This window comes from Fistularia commersonii, chromosome 24 (assembly GCF_037954325.1).
Source record: "Fistularia commersonii isolate RoL2024-O1a breed Wild chromosome 24, RoL_Fcom_v1.0, whole genome shotgun sequence".
Classification (NCBI taxonomy): domain Eukaryota; kingdom Metazoa; phylum Chordata; class Actinopteri; order Syngnathiformes; family Fistulariidae; genus Fistularia; species Fistularia commersonii.
The window spans coordinates 7,844,469-7,869,059 of record NC_141307.1 but is presented as its reverse complement, the minus strand read 5'-3'; the positions used below and the strand labels follow the sequence as shown (position 1 = coordinate 7,869,059).

The following is a 24,591-nucleotide window of genomic DNA, read 5'->3' as shown; positions in this document are numbered from 1 at the left end:
TTTCTTATAAACAAAAGAACGTCATCCGCGAACAACGAAATTTTGTGCATCTCCCCTTCTTCATCTACCATTCCCTCGATCTGATCGTTTGTCCTTATCAATTCAGCAAGCGGTTCGATACACAATGCGAAAAAATAGGCGAGATTGGGTTCCCCTGCCTGACTCCTTTTTTAAGGTGAAAAAATTGGGAGCGGTACCCATTCACCCTGACCCTTGATATTGGGTCTTTATTCAGTGCTTCAATCCATTTATAAATGTCATATTAAATCCCATTTGTTCCATAGTAAATTTCAGATATGTCCAGTCCACTCTGTCGAACGCCTTCTCAGCATCTAGACTGAGAAGCATTGACGGGTGAACTGAATGTCTTGCCACTGATTGTACATTTAATGCTCTTCTAATATTTGCTCCTTGTCGACCTGGTATGAAACCGGTCTGGTCTGGATTAATCAATTTACCTAAATACTTCTGCATTCTATTTGCTAATATGGCACTAATAATCTTTACGTCATTCCCCAACAAACTGATTGGCCTATAGGCACCACAATCTAATGGATCTTTCCCCTCTTTGTGTATAACCGCTATTACTGCCTCAGACCAGGTCTTAGGTGGGTCAGATAGGTGGGTTTTCTCAGATAGGAGCTATTAATTCGTCCGCCTCAGATGCAGAGAGTTTTCTTAAATCAAGATTTTTGAATATATCTTCTAATTTCCTTTTGTCTTGTGTTTCTCCTGATGTATCATAAAGGTTTTTATAGTAAGTTTGGAATGCCTCAGCTATCTCCTCTGGGTGGGAGACCTCGGTCAGAGAGGAGGGGTGTTTTATCTTAGGGACAATACGGCTTGATTGTTGTTTCCTCAGTTGAAAGGCAAGTAGCCGGCTCGCCCTATTTCCCTTTTCATAGTACCTTTGGCTTGTGTATCGAAGTGCTCCCTCTGCTTTTTGTGTGAGAAGTTCATCCAAGGAGGTTTTACTTTCTTGTATTTGTTTAAAGACATTTTTGTCCCTTGTCATTTTGTGTTCATGTACTAGTCTTTTTATGTCACTTTCCAGCTGTTTTTCCTTTTCCATTCTCTGTCGGTTTAATCTAATCGCAATTTCAATACATTTCCCTCTCAGCACCACCTTTGCCCCATCCCAAAGAGTCGAGGGGGATACTGATCCATTATCATTAATTTTGAAGTACTCATCAATTGCTTTTTTTATGTTTTCCTTTATACTTGAATCTGTCAACAATGAAATATTTAGTCTCCAGTATTTGAAGTGCCAACCAAAGCCTAAATTTAATTTCATATATACAGGACCATGATCAGATAGGGTACCAGGTTCAATAACACATTCTCTGACTTTATATAAGCTTTGTTTTGAAATGCAAATCAAATCAATTCTTGGGTATGACCCATGTACCATGGACAGAAAGGTGAAATCTCTCGTGGTCGGGTTCTTAGCCTTCCAAACATCCACAAGTCCTAATTCTTCCAACATATGTTTTGCTGCCCTGGATTTCCTGCTAATGGGCCCATAATCATAAGGAGTTTTATCCAATTTTACATTTAAAACACAATTGAAATCTCCTCCTAAAATTATAGTACCTCTGGCTTCTCTTGCCATTACAGTTGCCACTTCTTTAAAGAAATTGGGGTCATCTTCATTAGGGGCATAGATATTCATGATAGTTAGCTCTACTCCACCCAAGGTTCCCATAATAAGTATATATCTCCCCGCTTTATCCTTCACTTCTCTCTGAATTGCAAAACTAATTGAATGACTAATTAAAATTGCTACTCCTCTCTTTCTGCTGTTTGAACAAAAAGCATAGAATACCTGTGCAACCCAGTCTCTCCTCAATTTCTTATGTTCTACCTCATTTAAGTGAGTTTCCTGTAGTAACGCTATTGAGCAATTACATTTCTTCAACCGAGTCAGAATTTTCTTTCTTTTTATAGGATTATTTATTCCTTTGACATTATAACTGGCAATCCCTACCTCTGACATAAATCGGCATTTCTTATTTTCATTTTACTCTCCCCAGATTCACCTTTGCATAAAGTGACTATCCTTGCCCTCGTAGTAACAAAAATCACGTGTGCCGACCTAACCGACATGTCAAGGAAATAAGAACTCTTAAAACACAGAACAGAAAAAATAAAGTAAACATATGTGACTTCCAATAGTCCAGCTGAGTACAGAGATCTGTCCAGCTCCTGTTGTAATGCAGGCAGAGGGTTGTGATTTAAGATTCCCTCTGGGCAAAGTGCACTGAGTGCTGTCCAAACCACAGACCAAAGAAAAAAAACAAAATCTTTGGTGAGGCGGTGATCCCAACACGGGTCTCATCGTAAAAAAATATTAATTGAAAATAATAGCAGAGTTAACTCTCCTCTCCTCTCAATAACTTTACAATATGATTCACTTAACTTCAGCATATTTGGCTGTTTAAACTATGAACAGTAATACACATAGAACTTTAAGATTGACAGTAATAACGTTATCTAATTATTTTAACATTACCCGGGCACAGTACTCCTCATCATTTTAGTCCAGCAAAACAGCCCGCAGGTCTGCGGCGGACAGTGATGTGTCCTTTCTTTCTCTCTTCCCACCATCCTGTCTTGTATGTATCATGTATCTTTTGAGAGTTCCCATTCCAGTCTCTTTCTCTTGCTAACCTGCAACTCGATGCCCAGCTTCTTCAACGTTGGCACAGCATCCACCAGCGGAGGAAATGTTTTCACTCCCGACTCCAAGTTGATTCTCAGCTGCGCCGGATAGCGGCACATTGCCCGGATCTCCTTCTCCTTCAGCTGCTTGATCACTCCTCGGACCCGCGTTCTCTTCCTCTGTATTTCTGGAGAGTAATCCTGGTTAAAGTAAATCACTCCCTTCTGGAACTTCACTCGTTTTTGGGCCCATGCTTGTCGCAGCACTGCTTCCTTTACTGTATAATCCAGAAACCTCACGATAATGGAGCGCGGAGGCGCTGAACTCGCAGGCTTTAGCCCCAGTGATCTGTGTGCCCTCTCGATTTTTATATTTAGCTTGGGCGGGAGTTGTCGCGCCATCTCAATTAAATTCCTCACAAAACCGATCATGTCACCTTTCTCACTTTCCTCGGGGACTTGATAAATTCTCAGATTGTTGCGGCGCATCCGATTCTGTAGATCGTCGCACATGTTCGTCAGGGCCGCCTCCCGTTTCAACAGGTGCCTCAGCATCCTCTCATGGCGCTGGCTTGTGTCTTCCACCTGGCATACCCTGGTCTCCGCTTCCTCAGTTCTCCGCTCTAGCTTCTCCATCCTTTGAATCAAGTCCGTGACCGACACCTCCAGTCTAGTTAATTGTTCCTTAGTGTCTGCAAACGCTTGCTTATTTTCTTTCCTCAACTCTTTCATCTCGCGAAGAATGTTCTCCATGTTCTGTTCATCCGTTTTTCCGCTCACCTGGCTTGGGGAAGATGGCGGCCGATTTTTTCCTTTCGCTTCTTCTTGCTGTTTTTGCTGTTTTGCTGTGTTCCGTGTGTCTCTGACCGTGCTCATCCCAATCTGCAATGCTTCAGACCCACTTTTCCACCATTAAACTGTCAAGTATTTTTTCATAAACAGCCGAATACTACCAATTTTCGGGAGAGCTCAACTCCGTGCCTGTGTCTCAGTACATTGCGTCACCGGAAACCCCATGTGGAGGATTTTTGCTACAAGTCTCACTAGTGTTTGGCTTGCAGCCGATGACCTACAAGACAGACGAACAGAAGATAGCATATACCATCAGTCTACTCACCGGAGCTGCACTACGCTGGGGGTCGGCGGCGTGGCAGAGAGACGGACTGCCGTGCCGGTCCTATGCCGCTTTCACCGCCGAGATGAGAGAAGTTTTCGACCACCCTCTCCAGGGAGACGACGCAGCGAAACGCTTGGGCGACCTCACCCAAGGGGGACAGAGTGTGGCTGAGTATGCTGTTGAGTTTCAGACCCTGGCGGCAGCGTGTGACTGGAACGACCCGGCACTACGATACGCCTTTCAGAGAGGACTCAATGATGAGCTGAAGGACGAGCTGGCGGGAAGGGACGGACCTAAGGACACTCCGCCCAAATTCATTTGCCCGTCCTTTGCCCTCGGCCCCAGGACCCGCCGCGTCGGGGGAGGAGCCCATGCAGCTGGGCCGAGCGCACCTCACCGCTGAGGAGAAGACTGGCCGGTGGCGCCAAAACGCCTGCCTCTACTGCGGTGAGGTGGGCCACTACGCCGCCACCTGCTCGGCCAGGCTGGGAAAAGCCAAGGCTCGCCAGTGACCGGGGGGGCTCTGGTGAGTTGTACGGTGATCTCCTCCCCGCAGGCCCACCTACGGGTGCCAACCTCGCTGGAGTGGGGCATGCACCAGCGCTCAGTCTCGCCGCTGGTAGACTCAGGGGCAGAGGGCAACTTCATAGACGTGGCCCTGGTTAAAGGGCTCCTCATCCCCACCACAGCTATCCAACCACCTCGCTGCGCCCTGTCATTGAACAACCGCCGGCTGGCCCATGTACAGCGCCAGACCGTCCCCGTCCGTATCCGGATTTCTGGTAACCATTCCGAATCAATCTCCTTCGCCATCCTGTCTGGACTTCACTCCCCCCTGGTGCTCAGGTTCCCCTGGCTGCAACTACAAAATCCCCACATCGACTGGGCCGCCGGCAAAATCCGGACCTGGAGCACATCATGCCATGCAACCTGTCTGACCTCCGCCCCAACCCCCGGTAGTTCCGCAGCCCCAGATCGACCATTAACCCCGGACCTATCCTGCGTCCCTTCCGAGTATCATGACCTCACCCGGGTATTCGACAAGGACAAAGCCCTGACCCTTCCCCCCTCACCGGCCTTATGACTGCGCCATAGACCTCCAGCAGGACGCAGTTCTACCCAGAGGTCGACTATATAATCTGTCAAGACCCAAGAGAACCGCCATGGAAGAGTATATCAGAGATTCCCTGGCGACGACCATCCACCTCTCCGGCCGGGGCGGGGTTCTTCTTCGTGGGGAAGAAGGATGGGGGCCTCAGACCCTGCGTGGACTACCGGGGTCTGAACAGGATCACCATCCGGAACAAGTACCCACTTCCCCTTATTGACTTGGCTTTTACTCTGCTCCACGGGGCCCAGATTTTCACGAAATTGGATTTAAGAAATGTGTATCATTTGCAATATCTGGTGGACTGGAAGGGCTACGGTCAGGAGGGAAGATCCTGGGTTTCGGCTCGGCGGATCCTGGACCCCTCGTTAATACGGCAATACCACCACGACCGCCCAGGCCGGCTCCGTGGGGCGCCGGGAGGCGCCCGTTGAGGGGGGGGGTACTGTCAGGATCTCCTCTCGGCAGCTGAGAGGAGACATGGCTGGGTCCAATTGAGAATCAGCATCCAGCTGCCGCTAATCAACATCCCCATAAAGAGCAGCGGCACGCACTGCCTGGCGCCAGAGAATTGTAACTCTGCTATAACTCTACTGAGACCCTGCCTAAATAAAGAGATCGGATTCCAGCCCTGTTGGTGTGGTTCCCTGCCCGAGTCTGCCCCCGACCCGTGACACTATCCTTTCAACATATAGCATGATTTCAGTAAATGTGAAATATAGCGTATAGAATCACATCCTATTCAGCATAATTCAGCACCAGACACCAGCATTAACCATTTCCAAAGTTATTTACAACTTGTGCCAAAATCTTTCAAATTCGTGAGACAAACACTTTTGGACCATATAGCTTTATCTCTGAAACCTGCGGATTGATTTCATTAAATCTGACAAAAATTTTGTAGAATCATATCTTGCTCAGCATATTTAAGCACCAGACACCAGCTTTAGAGAATTATCTTGTGATTTAAAAGGTGTTCCAATAAGCTTAAACTTGGTTAGATAAGCTATTTAACCAAATGGCTTTATCTTTTGAACCTGCGTCTGGATTTTGGGAATTGTGAAGTATTTTATGTAGTATCACATGCCATTAAGCATATTTCAGCACCAGACATCAGTTTTAATGATTTCCAAAGTTATTTTCAACTTGCGTGAAAAAGCTTCAAACTGTGGAGGTAAACACTTGTTTACCAAATGGGCTTATCCTTTAAACCTGATGCATGGTTTCAGTAAATGTGACATATATTTTATGGAATGATATTCTTTTAAACGTTTTTGACAACCACATACCTGCTTTAACGAATCGCGTAGTTATTTCCAACTTGTGCCAAAGTCTTTCAACTTTGTATGTTTAACACTTTTTGACCAAATGGCTTTATCTCTGAAACTTGCGGCTTTATTTCAGTTAATGTGACATAAATTGTGTAGAATCACATTCTATTCAGCATATTTCATCACCAGACACCAGCTTTAAAGAATTCCAAAGTTATTTACAACTTCTGCCTAAAACCTCAAACCTCTTGAGATAAACACATTTATTTTCCAAATGGCTTTATCCTCTTAACCTTCGGCTGGATTTAAGAATAAGAATAAGAATAAGAATAAGAATAAGAACAACCTTATTAATCCCGAAGGAAATTGCTGTGCCAGAGTTACAGAAAAATATAACAGTAATAAATAATAAAGAAAGGCAGAATTAGAAATAAAAATAAACTATAAACTATAAAGTGTCTCAGTGAAACTATAAAGTGTCTTAGTAAGCAGTGATAAAACTATAAGTGTCTTAGTAACAAGTGAGGTAAGGAGTGCACAATAGTATGATAGAAGGGAACGTTGTAGTGTAGCTGTTATGAGATGAGATGAAATATTGCACAGTGTAGCTGTTATGAGATGAAATATTGCACAGTTTCTGAATATTGCACAGAAATGAGATATTGCACATTTTTGTTTGTTTTTAGGTTAAAGATAGGATGTCAGATTTCAGTAAATGTGACATTAAGTGTGTAAAATCACTTCCTATCTAGCACATTTCAGAAACCGACACTTGCTTTAAAGAATCCAAAAGTAATTTACAACTTGTTCCAAATTCATTCAATTTGGCAAGATGAACATTTTTTACCAAATGGCTTTATCTTTCATTCTTCGGCTGGATAATAATGAATTTATGCATTGTGTGGATTTAAGATTGTGTATAATCACATCCATTTCAACATATTTCAACAAAAGAAATGGGCCTCAAAGAATTCCAAAGTAATTAACAACTTGTTCCAAAACCTTTCAATTGTGAGATTATTTTTTTTGAAATAATGGCTTTATCTTTCATTCTTGCAACTGGATTTTAGTGATTTTATACATTGTGTGGATTTGATGTTGTGAAGAATCAGATAAAATTCAGCATATCTAATCCCCAGACACCAGGTTTAATGAATTACAAATTTATTGACAGCTTCTGCCAAAAACCTTCATGTTGGTGAGATAAACACTTACCGTCCAACTGGCTCTTTATTTTATACCTGAGGCTGGATTTAAGTAAATATAATATATATAGTGTAGATTCACATCCTATCCAGTATATGTCAGCAACAGACACCAGCTTTAAAGAATCCAAAAGTTATTTACAGTTTGTGCCAAAAATCTTCATCTTGGTAAGATAAACACTCTTGACCAAATGGCTATTTCTTTCATTCATATGGCTAGATTTGAGTGAATTTATACATTGTGTTTATTCTGTATTGTGTAGAACCACATCCTTATCAGCAAATTTCATTACCAGACACCAGCTTAAAAGAATGAAAAAATAATTACAACTTATTCCAAATGACTTCAATTTGGTGAGATATATACTTGATGTCCAACTGGCTTTATCATTTAAACCTGCGGCTGGATTATTGTAAATTCAATATACATTGTGTAGAATCACGTTCAATTCGACATATTTAACCACCAGACACCAGTTTTAAAGAATTCCCTTGATATTTAAAACATTTCCCAAGATGCTTCAACTTGGTGAGATAAATAATTTTGACCAAATGGTTCTATCTTTTAAAACACAGGGCTGGATTTCAGTAAATGTAAAATATATAATGCGAAGTCCCGTCCAATCCAGCATATGTCAGCAACAAACACCAGATTTAAAGAATGCCTTCAACTTGGCAAGATAAACATTTTTTACCAAATGGCTTTATCTTCCATTCTTGGGACTGAATTTGAGTGAATTTATACAGTGTGTGGTTTTAATATTGTGTAGTCATTCCTAATCAGCATATTCGTTCACCAGATCTTCTTCTTCTTCTTCTTTTGGCTTTTCCCTTCAGGGGTCGCCACAGCGGGTCAACTTTCTCCATCTAACTCTATTCTCTTATCCTCCTCTCTCACACCAACTAACTTCATATCCTCTCTCACTACGTCCATAAATCATTACATTACATTACATTACATTGCATTTGGCAGACGCTTTTATCCAAAGCGACTTACAATAGAGGACATAGGGACTGCAAATACACTTGCAAATACACCTGCAAAATACACGATGCACATGAAATATACAGAACAGTAAGCTTGGGTTAGTGAGCTTTTTTTTTTTGTTTTTTTTTTGACAAAGACATACACAAACGTACACACACACACACACACACTGCATAGCCTAACTTGCTGCCTCACCTGACTTGGGGCATCAGCGCAGTAAAAAGTCCTGAAAGAGAACAGTTTTTACCTGTTTCTTGAAGGTTGAGATAGATGATGCTAGTCTTGTTGCTTCTGGAAGTTTGTTCCACCACTGAGGTAGTAGAACTGAGAACAGTTTTGCCTGAGATCGCTTAGAGCGAGCAAAAGGTACTGCTAGTAGGTTTGTATTAGAGGAACGCAGCTCTCTGCCGGGAGCATAAGGTCTTATCATTTTGTTCAGATATGCTGGACCTGTTCCTGAGGTGGTTTTGAATGCCAGGGTCAGGGCCTTATGCTTGACACTTGTTGGCTTCCAACTTCTTCTTCCCCAGGCAGTGTTGGAGTGAAGCTTCTCCAGCTGGCATTTGATAGAGGTGATGGTGGGGATCTAGGTGGTCATTTCATGTTCTTTGACTGTTGTACTGGGGGGCTTTTCCAATAATTATTTGGAGGCACGAATCGGAGGCAGCCGCTGTCAAGCCTGCAGTAGCTCCCCTCCGTCGTTCCACCGAGATGCACCGATGATCATCTCCATTGCCATGGTAAAGGCTAGAGGGGATGTGACGCAGCCTGCCCTGAAGCCCACTTCCAATGATCACCATGTTTTGTACTCTGTGGTTGTTTTACAGAATAAGAAATGCTGGAGGAAGCTTCTGACCAGGTTTGTGGTGGTTTCATGCACTTGGAAGAGGTTGAAGGCCTCCCAGATGACAGATGTGGGAATGGATTAAGAAGCCTTGGCTCGGTTGAGGAATAAAACATGCAGGTCTCTTCTGTACCCTTTGAAGATTTTATTTGTTATTGTGTTTCAGGTAAGTTTGGAGTGAGAAGTTATGACTTGTTATCACAAAGACATGCACCGGGGGTTCAAGATATGTTTAAAGAGGACAGAATTCACGCAGATGTTCACTGTTTGTCATAGCTTAATTTTGACATTGATTTTCAGTCCAGTCAAGGTGCTGTGAGACTTCAGTGTGTTGTTGGTGCTGATTGCCATCACCCTGTTCATAGGTGAAACTAAAAACTTGAATGTTGTATTTGAATATTTGACAATTTGATTAAAATAAGCTCAAAATGATCATTACAGTCTAAATCAGCTCATTTTAAAATGTTGATTTGAATAGGTGTCAGTGCCCAGTATCCAGATAAAGTGGGGCAAAACAGTATTTAGTCAGCCAACAATTGTGCAAGTTCTCCCACTTAAAAACATGATGGAGGTCTTTCATTTTCATTATTGGTATACTTCAACTATGAGAGACAGAAAATCACCTTGTCTGATTTTTAACAAACTTATTTGGACATAATGATGGAGTATAAGTAGTTGGTCAGGAATAAACATTCATTGCAATACTTTCTTATATACCTTTTGCTGGCAATGACAGGTCAAAGGTTTTCTGAAAAGTCTTCATAAGGTATTCCAGGGGCGGGCAAACTTTTTGGCTCAGGGGCCGGATTGACTTTTAAAATTTGACAATATGATACATGTAAAACAAAAAATGTATTTGTGAACAGTACATATCAGACTCTTTTGATATTCGCTTTGAAAATAAAACCGACTTGGTTTTGAAGGCTCTGACATTTGCATGCATTTCATTCACAAACCGTTTTTTTGGTTGGATCTTCACGTCCAGCTCATTCATGTGTGTCAGTAGGTCCACAGTAAATGTTAAATAACAAAGCCAATCTGTGTCATTCAGTTCAGGATAAATTCTCAAGAGTTCTGAAGTAGCTCCAATAATTGATCATCTCCAGTTTGAGCTCCCACATTCATTGATCCAATCATACATATCAAGCATGAATTCTGTACCAATCTTTGATGGGCCAGATGTGGCCTGTTTAAGAATAAGAATAAGAACAACTTTATTTATCCCAAAGGAAATTGTTGTGCCAGAGTTTCAAGTAAAACATAACAATAATAAATAATAGTCGGAAGGAGGGAGAATAAGAAATACAAATAAAACCATAAAGTGTCAAAGGCAAGGCTATAAAGTGTTTTAAGGTCTTAAAAAGTACAAAGATTTGAATATCCCCTTCGGCTGAAGGGTTTGCCTACCCTTGATGTATTCACAGGGTTTTTACACACTGTTGCTGGTAGTTTGGCCCATTCCTCCATGCAGACCTCTTACCTCTTGTAGATCCTGCCTACAAAGCCACTCCTTCATTGCCCGGGCGGTGTGTTTGGGATCATTGTCATGCTGAAACCCAGCCACGTTTCATCTTCAATGCTCCTGCAAATGGAAGGAGATTTTCACTCCAAATCTCACAATTCATGGCCGCATTAATTATTTTCTTTCAGCCTCTCTGATCAGTCGTTTGGTCCCTTTGTAGAAAAACAGCCCCAAAGCAATGCTTCACACTGGCAATGGTGTTATTTTGAATGCAATTCAGAATTCCTTCCCCCAGCTACGACACACTTAGCTTTTACTAAAAAGTTGTATTTTGGTTTCATCTGACCATAGGACATTCATAGTCCTCTTTTGGATCATCCAAATGCCCTCCAGTAAATTTTGATGACGTGATGGGACACATACTATCTTAGTAGAGGGACACATTTGGCACTTCAGGGTTTGAGTACCTGGCGGCGTAGTGTGTTACTGATGGTAGCCTTTATTACTTTGGTCCCAGCTCTCTGCAGCTCATTCTCTAGGTCCCCCTGTGGGCGTCTCATCATTTTGAGCCCTCGGGGTGAGCTCTTGTGTGGAGCCCAAGATGGAGGGAGATTATCAGTGGTCTTGCACGTGTTCCATCTTCTAATAATTGCTCCCACAGTTGATGTCTTCACACCAAGCTGCTTTCCTAGTCCAGATTCAGTCTTCCCAGCCTGGTGCCGGTTTACATTTTTGTTTATGGTGTCCTTAGACAGCTCTTTGGTCTTGGTCTGATTGAGTTTGGAGTGTGACGGTTTGAGGTTGTGGACAGGTGTCTTCTATCCTGGTAACCAGTTCAAACAGGTGCCATTAATACAGGTAAGGTGTGGAGAACAGAGGGGCATCTTAAAAAAGAAGTTACAGGTCTGTGGGAGCTCTGTGATATCTTGTTTGTTGGTATTTTACTGAAGAATTTACCAGTTAATTTATTAAGGATCTTTAACCCCAGCACTGTCTCTCATAGTTGAATAGCAACAGAGGGTCAAATGTGCAAAGCCAAAAAGCGGGGATAAAAAATGGATGAACTTTTCCTTGTTTTATTCATTATGAACATTTTCCATCAGCCGTGTTACAGGCACTGCTTTTCCAGGACATATTTGCAAATGTTAACAGTATGTATTTAATTAAAAGTAAAAAAAAAAAAGGTTAATGGGTAAATACCTCATTACAATGTGAACACCTGCAGTTCACAGACCAGTGCAGCTTATGTGTTTGTGTTTTTACCCGCTGTGGTTTATATTCAGATGAGCTCCAGATGTCACTTTCTAGGACTTTCAAGTTGCACAACAGTGCTCATTATCACGGCATCTCCTCTGGTCCTGCTCACTCTAGGTGAACAGCAGGGGGTCCAAGGCGGGTCGGTGTTGGATCTCAGGTAAGACAGAACAACAAGGTGCTCAGAGGACGTCAGTCACTCCTACAGAGCCAGGATGGAAGATCTGTACCCAGGGTCCTGTGGTTCCTTGTTTTCCTGCAGACGGGGATGATGTCGGAGGTCTTGGAGCAGACCGGCGCACAGAAGGAGACTCCTGGGCTGCTGGGTGACTGGACTTGGACCTGATTCATCAACAGTGTGTCAGAACTTCTCTCCATTCAGTGCATTTAAAAACCTCTGCATGTCAACGATGGTGGTCTGGCATCAGTTAAGCCACAGAATGCCAGTATAAGAGTACAGAGAAGCGGGACTCGGGATGAAAGTGTCCACGGAGGGGATTCCACAGGTCCCACATCTCTTTTCTTAATTCATAATTTAAAGTATAGTTAATGCATATGGTTAGAATTAGAATTAATTCATATAGTTGGAAGTAGAATTGAACCGAAGAGTTTATGGACGTTTTCCGAACATACCCCGTTAACGGAAGTGAAGGCTCCGGGGTTCCACGATGTGTTCCCGGTCAAGAGCGCCGTCCAGCCCCGCGACGTAAGTTCACTTTTACAGAGAATAGTGAAGATTTCTCGACCTACAACCGAATTGACCGTGTTTATAACATCCGCGAAGCAACTCCCGGTGATTTTTGACGGTAATTGAGGGCCTTTCGGCCGAGAAATCTCGACAACGTCACAGATTTCGTGAGCTGAGGTAAGGCTAGCTAAGCCGCTCCGCTAGCCAAACAGACTAGCTCGCGGCCTTCCGCCATCTTGCCTCGGAGCGCGTCGGTAATTGAGTGTTGGCGACTCAAACGACAACGATAAAGCGGTGGTCTAGCCGAGCGCGATCGGCTCCGTCCGACCAGCAGTCGTCGTAACAGCCGGTATTAGCCGGTGCGGGGCGGGGTTAGCGTTCAAGGCCGTCGAAGGCTGTTTGGGGTGCCGGGGTCCAGTGGGTGTTCGCGACAGGACGAGATGATTTACCGTCGTGTATAGAAATTGTTCTGCTGGTAGTGACGAAAACATGAATGTAATTAAATGTGGATTTAAATCCATTTTACTGTTGTCTTGTGTTTGTGACGTTTTTTGAATCGTGTTTCCCGGCGATGAGCAGCGAGTCTCTGTGAGAGCTGGTCGCATCGATACGGTAACCAGACGGGTTTACAAGATGGTGCCCGTTTGCAGCCCAGTGTATCGTGAGCGGTTCAAACGTCCCGTTTCCACCTGTGTCTCTTCTCCTCACGGGCGACTTTTTGCCATATTCCAGGTGGATTTGAAGGGGACACGATTCCTAGGATTCTGGTTGTTGAAGTCCTGGGTTTACTTTGATGCCTCGGCGTCCTGTCGGGGGGCCGTGCACCACGTGACCGGGCAGATGCGGAAGATGCATTAGCCATGTTGCTTCTTGTCAAGCAGGAACATCGGCCTCCACCGGGACCTCCGTCTCCGGGGCGATGGGGGAGATGCGGCATCGCTCCGGGCCGAGCGGCGGAGACGGGTTGGGGGTTTATTTGTGAATGAAGTCGTGAGTGAAGCTGACGGTGCGGGGAATGAGGTGGCGTTGAGCGCGGGAGGGGGGCTATCGCTACCCTGCCTTTTGGCTAAGATCAGGTGTAGTATCTGTTCTTATCAGTTTAATATCTGATGCACCCCCTTTCCGGGGACCTAATATTAAGTTGAGTTTTGTAACAGAGAGCTAGAATAGGGGCTTGCTCCATCCACTCCGCGCATCGACCCGGTATTGCAGTATCTCTGGGAATGGTGCACCCCCAGCTGTTGTGTCTGATGTCAAGGTTGCCGTGTCCTCCAGCAACGTCATACGTAACCAACACACACGGGATCCAGATCTTGTCTTCGCCCTGCGTGACCAGCGACACTGTCCCTGTTGTTTCTGCTGGTAGGGAACGGTAGATAGCGACACATGAGCGTGTCTGCCTGAAACCCTGTCCCTACCATTCGCCCCGTGCAGCCCAATGAAATCCCACTATGGACCAGAACTGAGCCTAAATGGATCGCATTTGAAACGGATGGATTGCCCCCGATAGACTGTGTCAGACTGGGCTCAGGGGGAAGTTCTCCCGGTTGTAGAGCGGCAGAAACCCCTCGCGGCATCAGGAGGACGGACGGAACGTGTTCCGGTTGTCCTCTGACTTCTTCGTGAAAATTGAAGCGTCTGTGTCGTTTTCGACGTCCCGGCCCGTCAGAACTCAGAATTGACGTTTTTTTGACGGGGTGTGTGTGAGAGATACACGCCAGGCGGTGTGTGTGTGTGTGTGTGTGAGACGGATGGTGTGTGAGCTCCCGGATCCTGCGGTGTTTGTGAAGAGTCCACGTGGGTTCCCCCCGACTGAGAACGGCGTGCGTGTTAAACCGGTCCGTGCGCGGGACGCGTGCAACTCATTCTTACCTGGCAGGGGAGATACCATGATCAAGAAAGTGGTTCCCCCAGGGCGAGGCTCAGCCATTGCACTCCGGCTGTGCTGACCTCTGCAAATGCCCCAAATGTGGGAATCTCGACTGCATAATTTCTGGTAGTGGGGGACTGCGTCCGCGCTCTCCCCTGTTGTGCTGTTCAAGAGCAAGTCTGTGTCGTTGGAGGCCGGGTTTATTGTTTACAGCTGCATGCATCGATCAACTCTGGCCAGGTTGTGTCGCAACTAGGAAGTTCTCATTGTGCATGGTAGGTGTACCATAAAAGCGTGGATTTATGATCTGGCCAAAAACAATCCAGAGTGTCCAAGTCCCTGAAATCCTCCAGCTTCTTGATCTCCACTCCCTGTAGCCTCACCGTTCCACCCCAGTTCCTCTCATGCCCACACATGTATGCTGTCTTGCTGCGACTAACTTTCGTTCCTCTCCTTTCCAGAGCATACCCCCACCTTTCTATAGTTTCAGTGAGACACTTTATAGTTTGTAGTTTATTTTTATTTCTATTTCTGCCTTTTTCTTTTTATTATTTATTACTGATATATTTTCTGTAACTCTGGCACAACAATTTCCTTCGGGATTAATAAAGTTGTTCTTATCTTATCTTATCTTATCTTATCTTATCTTATCTTATCCTATCTTCGGGTCACTTTCCGTTGTCTCGCCGCCTCCGTCCGTCGCTCGCCGCCTTTCTTGTCATCCCTGTACAGTATTTCTCCATGTGTGCTGAATTTCTTTTTCTCTCATTTGTGCCTCTCGCTGTTGAATAATCCAGCCGCTGACCTCCGTACCGCTGGCTCTCCAAGACACCTCCATGCCTCCACTTGTACGCTACGTCATCAGGACCCAGTGCCTTTGAACTCCTCATCCTCTTCGATGCCCTCCTCGCTTCTTTTTACACTCGTCTCTGCTCCTATTGCGGTCACCAGTAGTCAGCGCTTCTACCCTTGGCTCTCTTTCATTTTTCCCCATTCATTCATCATATTCCTAGGAGTCTGGTTGTTGAAGTCCCGGGTTTACTTTGATGCTTCGGCGTCCTGTCGGGGGGCCGTGAACCTCGTGACCGGGCAGATGCGGAAGATGCATCACCCATGTTGTTTTTTGTGAAGCAGGAACATCAGCCTCCACCGGGACCTCCGTCTACGGGGCGAGACGGAGGTCTCATCTTATCTTGATTTGACCTCCACCTGTTTTTTGATCTCACTACAGATCACAACGGCATCTGTAAAGGTCACGGTCCGTGGAGATTCACGTCTACCCTCATCCGTCAGGCTGTCCATCACCGTTGCGAACAAGAAGGGGCTCAGGGCCTATCCCCAACAGAGTCCCGCTTCCACCTTGAACTTCTCTGGTCCCGTCTTACAGCACACCGCACCACTGTCTCCCAGCTAGCATACATGTCCTGCACTAGTGTAACACACTTCTCTGCAGCTCCAGACTTCCTCATAGGATACCAGAGCTCCTCTCTTGGCAACCTGTCGTACGACTTTTCAAGGTGTACAAAAAGGCAATGGGGCTCCCACCGGCCTTCTCTGTACTTCTCTATGAGCATTCTCGGTGCAAATACTGCATCTGTAGTACTCTTCCTTTTTCCATGTGTATTTTATTTATTTTTCTCTTTCTCTTGTCATTAACTTTCCCGCCGTGCATACGAGTCCTGGTATGGCCTTTGCTAGCTCCCTCTTTACCTTAGGCTGCAGCCTGGGGTAAAGTGTGTCTGATGATTTTTGGTTAGAGTAACCTTGGGCGCCACTGGCTGTAATCATGTAAACTAAATAGAAGGAGCTCCAGACAGATGTGGAAATGACTGGAGGTGGAAAACGCAGAGGACGGCTGCTTATAAAATGCCCTTCCGCGTAGGCTCGTCTCGTTTACGGCCATACCACCCTGAACACGCCTGATCTCGTCTGATCTTGGAAGCCAAGCAGGGTCGGGCCTTGTTAGTACTTGGATGGGAGACTGCCTGGGAATACCAGGTGCTGTAAGCTTTTTCATGTTCGTCCTCTCTGTCTACAGCAGGGGGTGCTGTCTCTCAAGAGCGCCAACATTTCACACACGGACACACGCCGCTCATTCCCTTGTGTTTGTCACACCGGAGTCACCGTGAAGCCCGGCGCGACAAGCGCTCAGTCATAGTTCCCCGCCTTACCTTTCGGGTCACTTTCCGTTGTCTCGCCGCCTCCGTCCGTCGCTCGCCGCCTTTCTTCTCATCCCTGTTCAGTATTTCTCCATGTGTGCTGAATTTCTTTTTCTCTCGTTTTTGCCTCTCGCTGTTGAATAATCCAGCCGCTGACCTCCGTACCGCTGGCTCTCCTAGACACTTCCATGCCTCCACCTGTACGGTACGTCATCAGGACCCACTGCCTTTGAACTCCTCATCCTCTTCGATGCCCTCCTCGCTTGTTTTTACACTCGTCTCTGCTCCTTTGCGGTCACCAGTAGTCAGCGCTTCTACCCTTGGCTCTCTTTCATTTTTCCCCATTCATTCATCAGATTCCTAGGAGCCTGGTTGTTGAAGTCCTGTGTTTACTTTGATGCTTCGGCGTCCTGTCGGGTCGCCGTGCACCACGTGAGCGGGCAGATGCGGAAGATGCATCACCCATGTTGTTTTTTGTAAAGCAGGAACATCGACCTCCACCGGGACCTCCTTCTCCGGGGCGAGACGGAGGTGTTATCTTATCTTATCTTGACCTCCACCTGTTTTCTGCTCTCACTACAGATCACAACGGCATCTGCAAAGGTCACGGTCCGTGGAGATTCATGTCTACCCTCATCCGTCACCATTGCGAACAAGAAGGGGCTCAGGGCCTATCCCCGACGGAGTCCTGCTTCCACCTTGAACTTCTCTGGTACCGTCTTTAGGCACACTGCACCACTGTCTCCCAGCTAGCATACATGTCCTGCACCAGTGTAACACACTTCTCTGTCGCTCCAGACTTCCTCATAGGATACCAGAGCTCCTCTCTTGGCAACCTGTCGTAGGCGTTTTCTCGGTGTACAAAAAGGCAATGGGGCTCCCACCGGCCTTCTCTGTACTTCTCTATGAGCATTCTCGGCGCAAATACTGCATCTGTAGTACTCTTCCTTTTTCCATGTTTATTTTATTTAATTTTCTCTCTTTCTTGTCATTAACTGTCCCGCCGTGCATACGAGTCCTGGTATGGCCTTTGCTAGCTCCCTCTTTACCTTAGGCTTTAGCCTTGGCCTGTAGCCTAAGGTAAAGAGTGTCTGATGATTTTTGGTTAGAGTAGCCTTGGGCGCCACTGGCTGTAATCATGGAGACTAAATAGAAGGAGCTCCTGACAGATGTGGGAATGACTGGAGGTGGAAAAGACAGAGGATGACTGCTTATAAAATGCCCTTCCGCGTAGGCTTGTCTCGTTCACGGCCATACCACCCTGAACACGCCTGATCTCGGAAGCCAAGCAGGGTAGGGCCTGGTTAGTACTTGGATGGGAGACTGCTTGGGAATACCAGGTGCCGTAAGCTTTTTCATGTTCGTCCTGTCTGTCGACAGCAGGGGGTGCTGTCTCTCAAGAGCGCCAACATTTCACACACGGACACACGCCGCCCATTCCCTTGTGTCCGTCCCACCGGAGTCACCGTGAAGCCCGGCGCGACACGCGCTCCGTCATAGTTCCCCGCCTTACCTTTTTTGGTCACTTTCCGTTGTCTCGCCGCCTCCGTCCGTCGCTCGTCGCCTTTCTTGTCATCCCTGTACAGTATTTCTCCATGGGGGCTGAATATCTTTTTCTCTTGTTTGTGCCTCTCGCTGTTGAATAATCCAGCCGCTGACCTCCGTACCGCTGGCTCTCCTAGGCACTTCCATGCCTCCACATGTACGGAACGCCATCAGGACCCACTGCCTTGAACTCCTCATCCTCTTCGATGCCCTCCTCGCTTCTTTTTACACTCGTCTCTGCTCCTTTGCGGTCACCAGTAGTCAGCGCTTCTACCCTTGGCTCTCTTTCATTTTTCCCCATTCATTCATCAGATTCCTAGGAGCCTGGTTGTTGAAGTCCTGTGTTTACTTTGATGCTTCGGCGTCCTGTCGGGTCGCCGTGCACCACGTGAGCGGGCAGATGCGGAAGATGCATCACCCATGTTGTTTTTTGTAAAGCAGGAACATCGACCTCCACCGGGACCTCCTTCTCCGGGGCGAGACGGAGGTGTTATCTTATCTTATCTTGACCTCCACCTGTTTTCTGCTCTCACTACAGATCACAACGGCATCTGCAAAGGTCACGGTCCGTGGAGATTCATGTCTACCCTCATCCGTCAGCCCGCCCGTCCGTCACCATTGCGAACAAGAAGGGGCTCAGGGCCTATCCCCGACGGAGTCCGGCTTCCACCTTGAACTTCTCTGGTACCGTCTTACAGCACACCGCACGCACCGCTGTCTCCCGGCTAGCATACATGTCCAGCACCAGTGTAACACACTTCTCTGCCGCTCCAGACTTCCTCATAGCATACCAGAGCTCCTCTCTTGGCAACCTGTCGTAGGCGTTTTCTCGGTGTACAAAAAGGCAATGGGGCTCCCACCGGCCTTCTCTGTACTTCTCTATGAGCATTCTGGGCGCAAATACTGCATCTGTGGTACTCTTCCTTTTTTCCATGTGTATTTTATTTATTTTTCTCTTTCTCTTGTCATGAACTGTCCCGCTGTGCATACCAGTCCTGGTATGGCCTTTGGCAGCTCCCCCTTTACCTTAGGCTGCAGCCGAAGGTAAAGAGTGTCTGATGATTTTTGGTTTGAGTAGCCTCGGGCGCCACTGGCTGTAATCATGGAGACTAAATAGAAGGAGCTCCTGACAGATGTGGAAATGACTGGAAGTGGACGGCTGCTTATAAAATGCCCTTCTGCGCGGGCTTTTCTCATTTACGGCCATACCACCCTGAACACGCCTGCTCTCGTCTGATCTCGGAAGCTAAGCAGGATCGGGCCTGGTTAGTACTTGGATGGGAGACTGCATGGGAATACCAGGTGCCGTAAGCTTTTTCATGTTCGTCCTCTCTGTCCCCAGCATGGGGTGCTGTCTCTCAAGAGCGCCAACATTTCACACACGGACACACGCCGCTCATTCCCTTGTGTCTGTCCCACCGGAGTCACCGTGAAGCCCGGCGCCACACGCGCTCGCTCAGTCATAGTTCCCCGCCTTACCTTTCGGGTCACTTTCCGTTGTCTCGCCGCCTGCCTCCGTCCGTCGCTCGCCGCCTTTCTTCTCATCCCTGTACAGTGTTTCTCCATGTGCGCTGTATTTCTTTTTCTCTCATTTGTGTCTCTCGCTGTTGAATAATCCAGCCGCTGACCTCCGTACCGCTGGCTCTCCAAGACACCTCCATGCCTCCACTTGTACGCTACGTCATCAGGACCCAGTGCCTTTGAACTCCTCATCCTCTTCGATGCCCTCCTCGCTTCTTTTTACACTCGTTTCTGCTCCTATTGCGGTCACCAGTAGTCAGCGCTTCTACCCTTGGCTCTCTTTCATTTTTCCCCATTCATTCATCATATTCCTAGGAGCCTGGTTGTTGACGTCCTGGGTTTACTTTGATGCTTCGGCGTCCTGTCAGGTCGCCGTGCACCACGTGAGCGGGCAGATGCGGAAGATGCATCAGCCATGTTGTTTTTTGTGAAGCAGGAACATCAGCCTCCACCGGGTCCTCCGTCTCCGGGGCGAGACGGAGGTCTCATCTTATCTTGTCTTGACCTTCACCTGTTGTCTGGTCTCACTACAGATCACAACGGCATCTGCAAAGGTCACGGTCCGTGGAGATTCACGTCTACCCTCATCCGTCAGGCCGTCCGTCACCATTGCGAAAAAGAAGGGGCTCAGGGCCTTATTCCCGACGGAGTCCAGCTTCCACCTTGAACTTCTCTGGTCTCATCTTACAGCACACCGCACCACTGTCTCCCAGTTAGCATACATGTCCTGCACCAGTGTAACACACTTCTCTGCCGCTCCAGACGTCCTCATAGGATACCAGAGCTTCTCTCTTGGCAACCTGTCGTACGCCTTTTCTAGGTGAACAAAAAGGTAATGTGGCTCCCACCGGCCTTCTCTGTACTTCTCTATGTGCATTCTCGGCGGAAAAACTGCATTAGTAGTACTCTTCCTTTTTCCATGTGTATCTTGTTTATTTTTCTCTTTCTTTTGTCATTAACTGTCTCGCCGTGCATACAAGTCCTGGTATAGCCTTTGCTAGCTCCCTCTTTACCTTAGGCTGTAGCCTAAGGAGTGTCTGATGATTTTTGGTTCGAGTAGCCTCGGGCGCCACTGGCTGTAATCATGGAGACTAAATAGAAGGAGCTCCTGACAGATGTGGAAATGACTGGAGGCGGAAAAGACAGAGCACGTCTGCTTATAAAATGCCCTTCCGCGTAGATGTCTGTCGTTTACGGCCATACCACCCTGAACACGCCCAATCCCGTCTGACCTCGGAAGCTAAACAGGGTCGGGCCTGGTTAGTACTTGGATGGGAGACCGCCTGGGAATACCAGGTGCTGTAAGCTTTTTCATGTTCATCCTCTCTGTCCCCAGCAGGGGGTGCTGTCTCTCAAGAGCGCCAACATTTCACACACGGACACACGCCGCTCATTCCCTTGTGTCTGTCCCACCGGAGTCACCGTGAAGCCCGGCGCGACACGCACTCAGTCATAGTTCCTCGCCTTACCTTTTGGGTCACTTTCCGTTGTCTCGCCGTCTCCGTCCGTCGCTCGTCGCCTTTCTTGTCATCCCTGTACAGTATTTCTCCATGTGTGCTGTATTTCTTTTTCTTTTGAATAATCCAGCCGCTGACCTCCGTACCGCTGGCTCTCCTAGACACTTCCATGCCTCCACATGTACGGTATGTCATCAGGACCCACTGCCTTTGAACTCCACTTCCTCTTCGTTGCCTTCCTCGCTTCTTTTTACACTCGTCTCTGTTCCTTTGCGGTCGCCAGTAATCACCGCTTCTACCCTTGGCTCTCTTTCATTTTTCCCCATTCATTCATCAGACTCCGAGGAGTCTGGTTGTTGTAGTCCTGGGTTTATTTTGATGTTTCGGCGTCCTGTCGGGGGGCCGTGCACCACGTGAGCGGGCAGATGCGGAAGATGCATTAGCCATGTTGTTTCTTTTAAAGCAGGAACATCGGCCTCCACCGGGACCTCCGTCTCCGGGGGATGGGGGCGATGCGGTGCATACCCCCACCTCTCTAGATAGACCTCCACCTGTTTCACTGATCAACCTCGCAATCCGGATAGACAATCGGCTCCGCGAGAGGCGGCGGGAGAAGAAAGCTCAGGGACCCCCTTCGGACCGAACCCCAGCCCTGCCTCGCCCCTATCTCGGCTCCCGTAACCCCACGTCACCACTCCGCCCGAATTCCTTTGCCCTCGGCCCCAGGGCCCGTCGCGTCGGGAGAGGAGCCCATGCAGCTGGGCCGAGCGCACCTCACCGCTGAGGAAAAAGACTGCCCAGCAGCGCCGGAACGCTTGTCTCTACTGCAGTGAGGTGGGCCAATACGCTGCCACCTGCTCAGCCAGGCTGGGAAAAGCCGAGGCTCGCCAGTGACCGGGGGGGCTCTGGTGAGCCGTACGGTGATCTCCTCCCCGCTGACTCACCTATGGGTGCAGGCCTCGCTGGAGTGGGGCATGCACCAGCGCTCAGTCTTGGCGCTGGTAGACTCAGGGGCAGAGGGCAACTTCATAGACGAGGCCCTGGTTAAAGAGCTCCTCATCCCCACCACAGCTATCCAACCACCCCGCTACGCCCTGTCATTGAACAACCGCCGGCTGGCCCAGGTTCAGCGCCAGACCGTCCCCGTCCGCATCCGGATTTCTGGTAACCATTCCAAATCAATCTCCTTCCCCATCCTGTCTGGACTTCACTCCCCCCTGGTGCTCGGGTTCCCCTGGCTGCAACTACACAATCCCCACATCGACTGGGCCGCCGGCAAAATCTGGACCTGGAGCACGTCATGCCATGCAACCTCCGCCCCACCCCCGGTAGTTCCGCAGCCCCAGATCGACCGTCAACCCCACACCTATCCTGCGTCCCTTCCGAGTATCATGACCTCGTCCCGGTCTTTGTCAATGACAAAGCCCTGACCCTCCCCCCTCACCGGCCTTATGACTGCGCCATAGACCTCCAGCAGGACACAGTTCTACACAGAGGTCGACTATATAATCTGTCAAGACCCGAGAGAACCGCCATGGAAGAGTATATTAGAGATTCCCTGGCGACGGGCTTGATTCGACCATCCACCTCTCCGGCCGGGGCGGGGTTCTTCTTCGTGGTGAAGAAGGATGGGGGCCTCAGACCCTGCGTGGACTATCGGGGTCTGAACAGGATCACCATCCGAAACAAGTACCCACTTCCCCTTATCGATTCGGCTTTTACCCCCCTCCACGGGGCCCAGATTCTCACGAAATTGGATTTAAGAAATGTGTATCATTTGGTTAGGATCCGGGAGGGGGATGAATGGAAGACGCCCTTTAATACGCCCCTGGGGCATTTTGAGTATCTAGTAGTGCCCTTTGGCTAAACCAACGCCCCCGCCGTCTTCCAGCATCTCGTCAATGACATCCTGCGGGACTTCTTGGACCGGTTTGTTTTTGTTTACCTAGACGATCATCTCCCGCGACGAGGAGGAGCACTTGCGGCACGTGAGACAGGTGTTGGAATGCCTTCTGAAGAACCGCCTCTTCGTAAAGGCGGAGAAGTGTGCGTTCCACGTGCCGTCGGTGTCCTTCTTGGGTTATATCATCGCTGCGGGAAAGATCAGGATGGACCCCTCCAAGATAACGGTGGTGGAAGATTGGCCGGAGCCCGGGGACCGCAAGCAGTTGCAGCGATTCCTGGGCTTCGCCAATTTCTACCGCTGCTTCATCCAGAACTACAGCCAAATTGCCGCACCCCTCACCGCACTCACCTGAAACAACCAGCCACCCAGGCCGGCTCCGTGAGGCGCCGGGAGGCGCCCGTTGAGGGGGGCTACTGTCAGGATCTTTTCTCGGCAGCCGAGAGGAGACACGGCCGGGTCCAATTGAGAATCAGCGCCAGCTGCAGCAGCGGCCAGCTGTCGCTAATCAACATCCTCATAAAGAGCAGCGGCACGCACTGCCTGGCGCCAGAGAATTGTAACGCTGCTATAACTCCACAGAGACCCACACTGTCTGAGAGACCCTGCCTAAATAAAGAGATCGGATTCCAGCCCTGTTGGTGTGGTTCCCTTCCCGAGTCCACCCCCGACCCGTGACACTATCCTTTCAACATATAGCATGATTTCAGTAAATGTGAAAGATAGCGTATAGAATCACATCCTATTCAGCATAATTCAGCACCAGACACCAGTATTAACAATTTCCAAAGTTATTTACAACTTGTGCCAAAATCTTTCAAATTCGTGAGACAAACACTTTTGGACCATATAGCTTTATCTCTGAAACCTGCGGATTGTTTTCATTAAATCTGACATAAATTTTGTAAAATCACATCTTGTTCAGCATATTTAAGCACCAGACACCAGCTTTAGAGAATTATCTTGTGATTTAAAAGGTGTTCCAATAAGCTTAAACTTGGTTAGTTAAACTATTTAACCAAATGGCTTTATCTTTTGAACCTGCGTCTGGATTTTGGGAATTGTGAAGTATTTTGTGTAGTATCACGTGCCATTAAGCATATTTCAGCACCAGACATCATTTTAATGATTTCCAAAGTTATTTTCAACTTGCGTGAAAAAGCTTCAAACTGTGGAGGTAAACACTTGTTTACCAAATGGCTTTATCCTTTAAACCTGATGCCTGGTTTCAGTAAATGCGACATATATTTTATGGAATGATATTCTTTTAAAGGTTTTTGACAACCACATACCTGCTTTAACGAATCGCGTAGTTATTTCCAACTTGTGCCAAAGTCTTTCAACTTCGTGTGCTTAACACTTTTTGACCAAATGGCTTTATCTCTGAAACTTGCGACTGGATTTCAGTTAATGTGACATAAATTGTGTAGAATCACATTCTATTCAGCATATTTCATCACCAGACACCAGCTTTAAAGAATTCCAAAGTTATTTACAACTTCTGCCTAAAACCTCAAACCTCTTGAGATAAACACATT

General features: G+C 47.4%; 3 non-coding genes and 3 pseudogenes across 3 annotated transcripts; all 6 read left to right on the top strand.

Moving 5' to 3' along the window:
- Nucleotides 1-13,644: 13,644 nt before the first annotated feature.
- Nucleotides 13,645-13,835, top strand: LOC147219926 (U2 spliceosomal RNA). The gene has a single exon (XR_015108195.1). It is a non-coding gene; the product is annotated as a U2 spliceosomal RNA (small nuclear RNA).
- Nucleotides 13,836-14,462: 627 nt separating this feature from the next.
- On the top strand, nucleotides 14,463-14,626 carry LOC147219925 (U1 spliceosomal RNA). The gene has a single exon (XR_015108251.1). It is a non-coding gene; the product is annotated as a U1 spliceosomal RNA (small nuclear RNA).
- Nucleotides 14,627-16,359: 1,733 nt separating this feature from the next.
- Nucleotides 16,360-16,478, top strand: LOC147219924 (5S ribosomal RNA; annotated as a pseudogene).
- A 1,392-nt stretch (nucleotides 16,479-17,870) lies between these two features.
- On the top strand, nucleotides 17,871-17,979 carry LOC147219923 (5S ribosomal RNA; annotated as a pseudogene).
- Nucleotides 17,980-19,367: 1,388 nt separating this feature from the next.
- On the top strand, nucleotides 19,368-19,486 carry LOC147219922 (5S ribosomal RNA; annotated as a pseudogene).
- Nucleotides 19,487-20,882: 1,396 nt separating this feature from the next.
- LOC147219921 (5S ribosomal RNA) lies at nucleotides 20,883-21,001 on the top strand. The gene has a single exon (XR_015108540.1). It is a non-coding gene; the product is annotated as a 5S ribosomal RNA (ribosomal RNA).
- The last annotated feature ends 3,590 nt before the right edge of the window (nucleotides 21,002-24,591 follow it).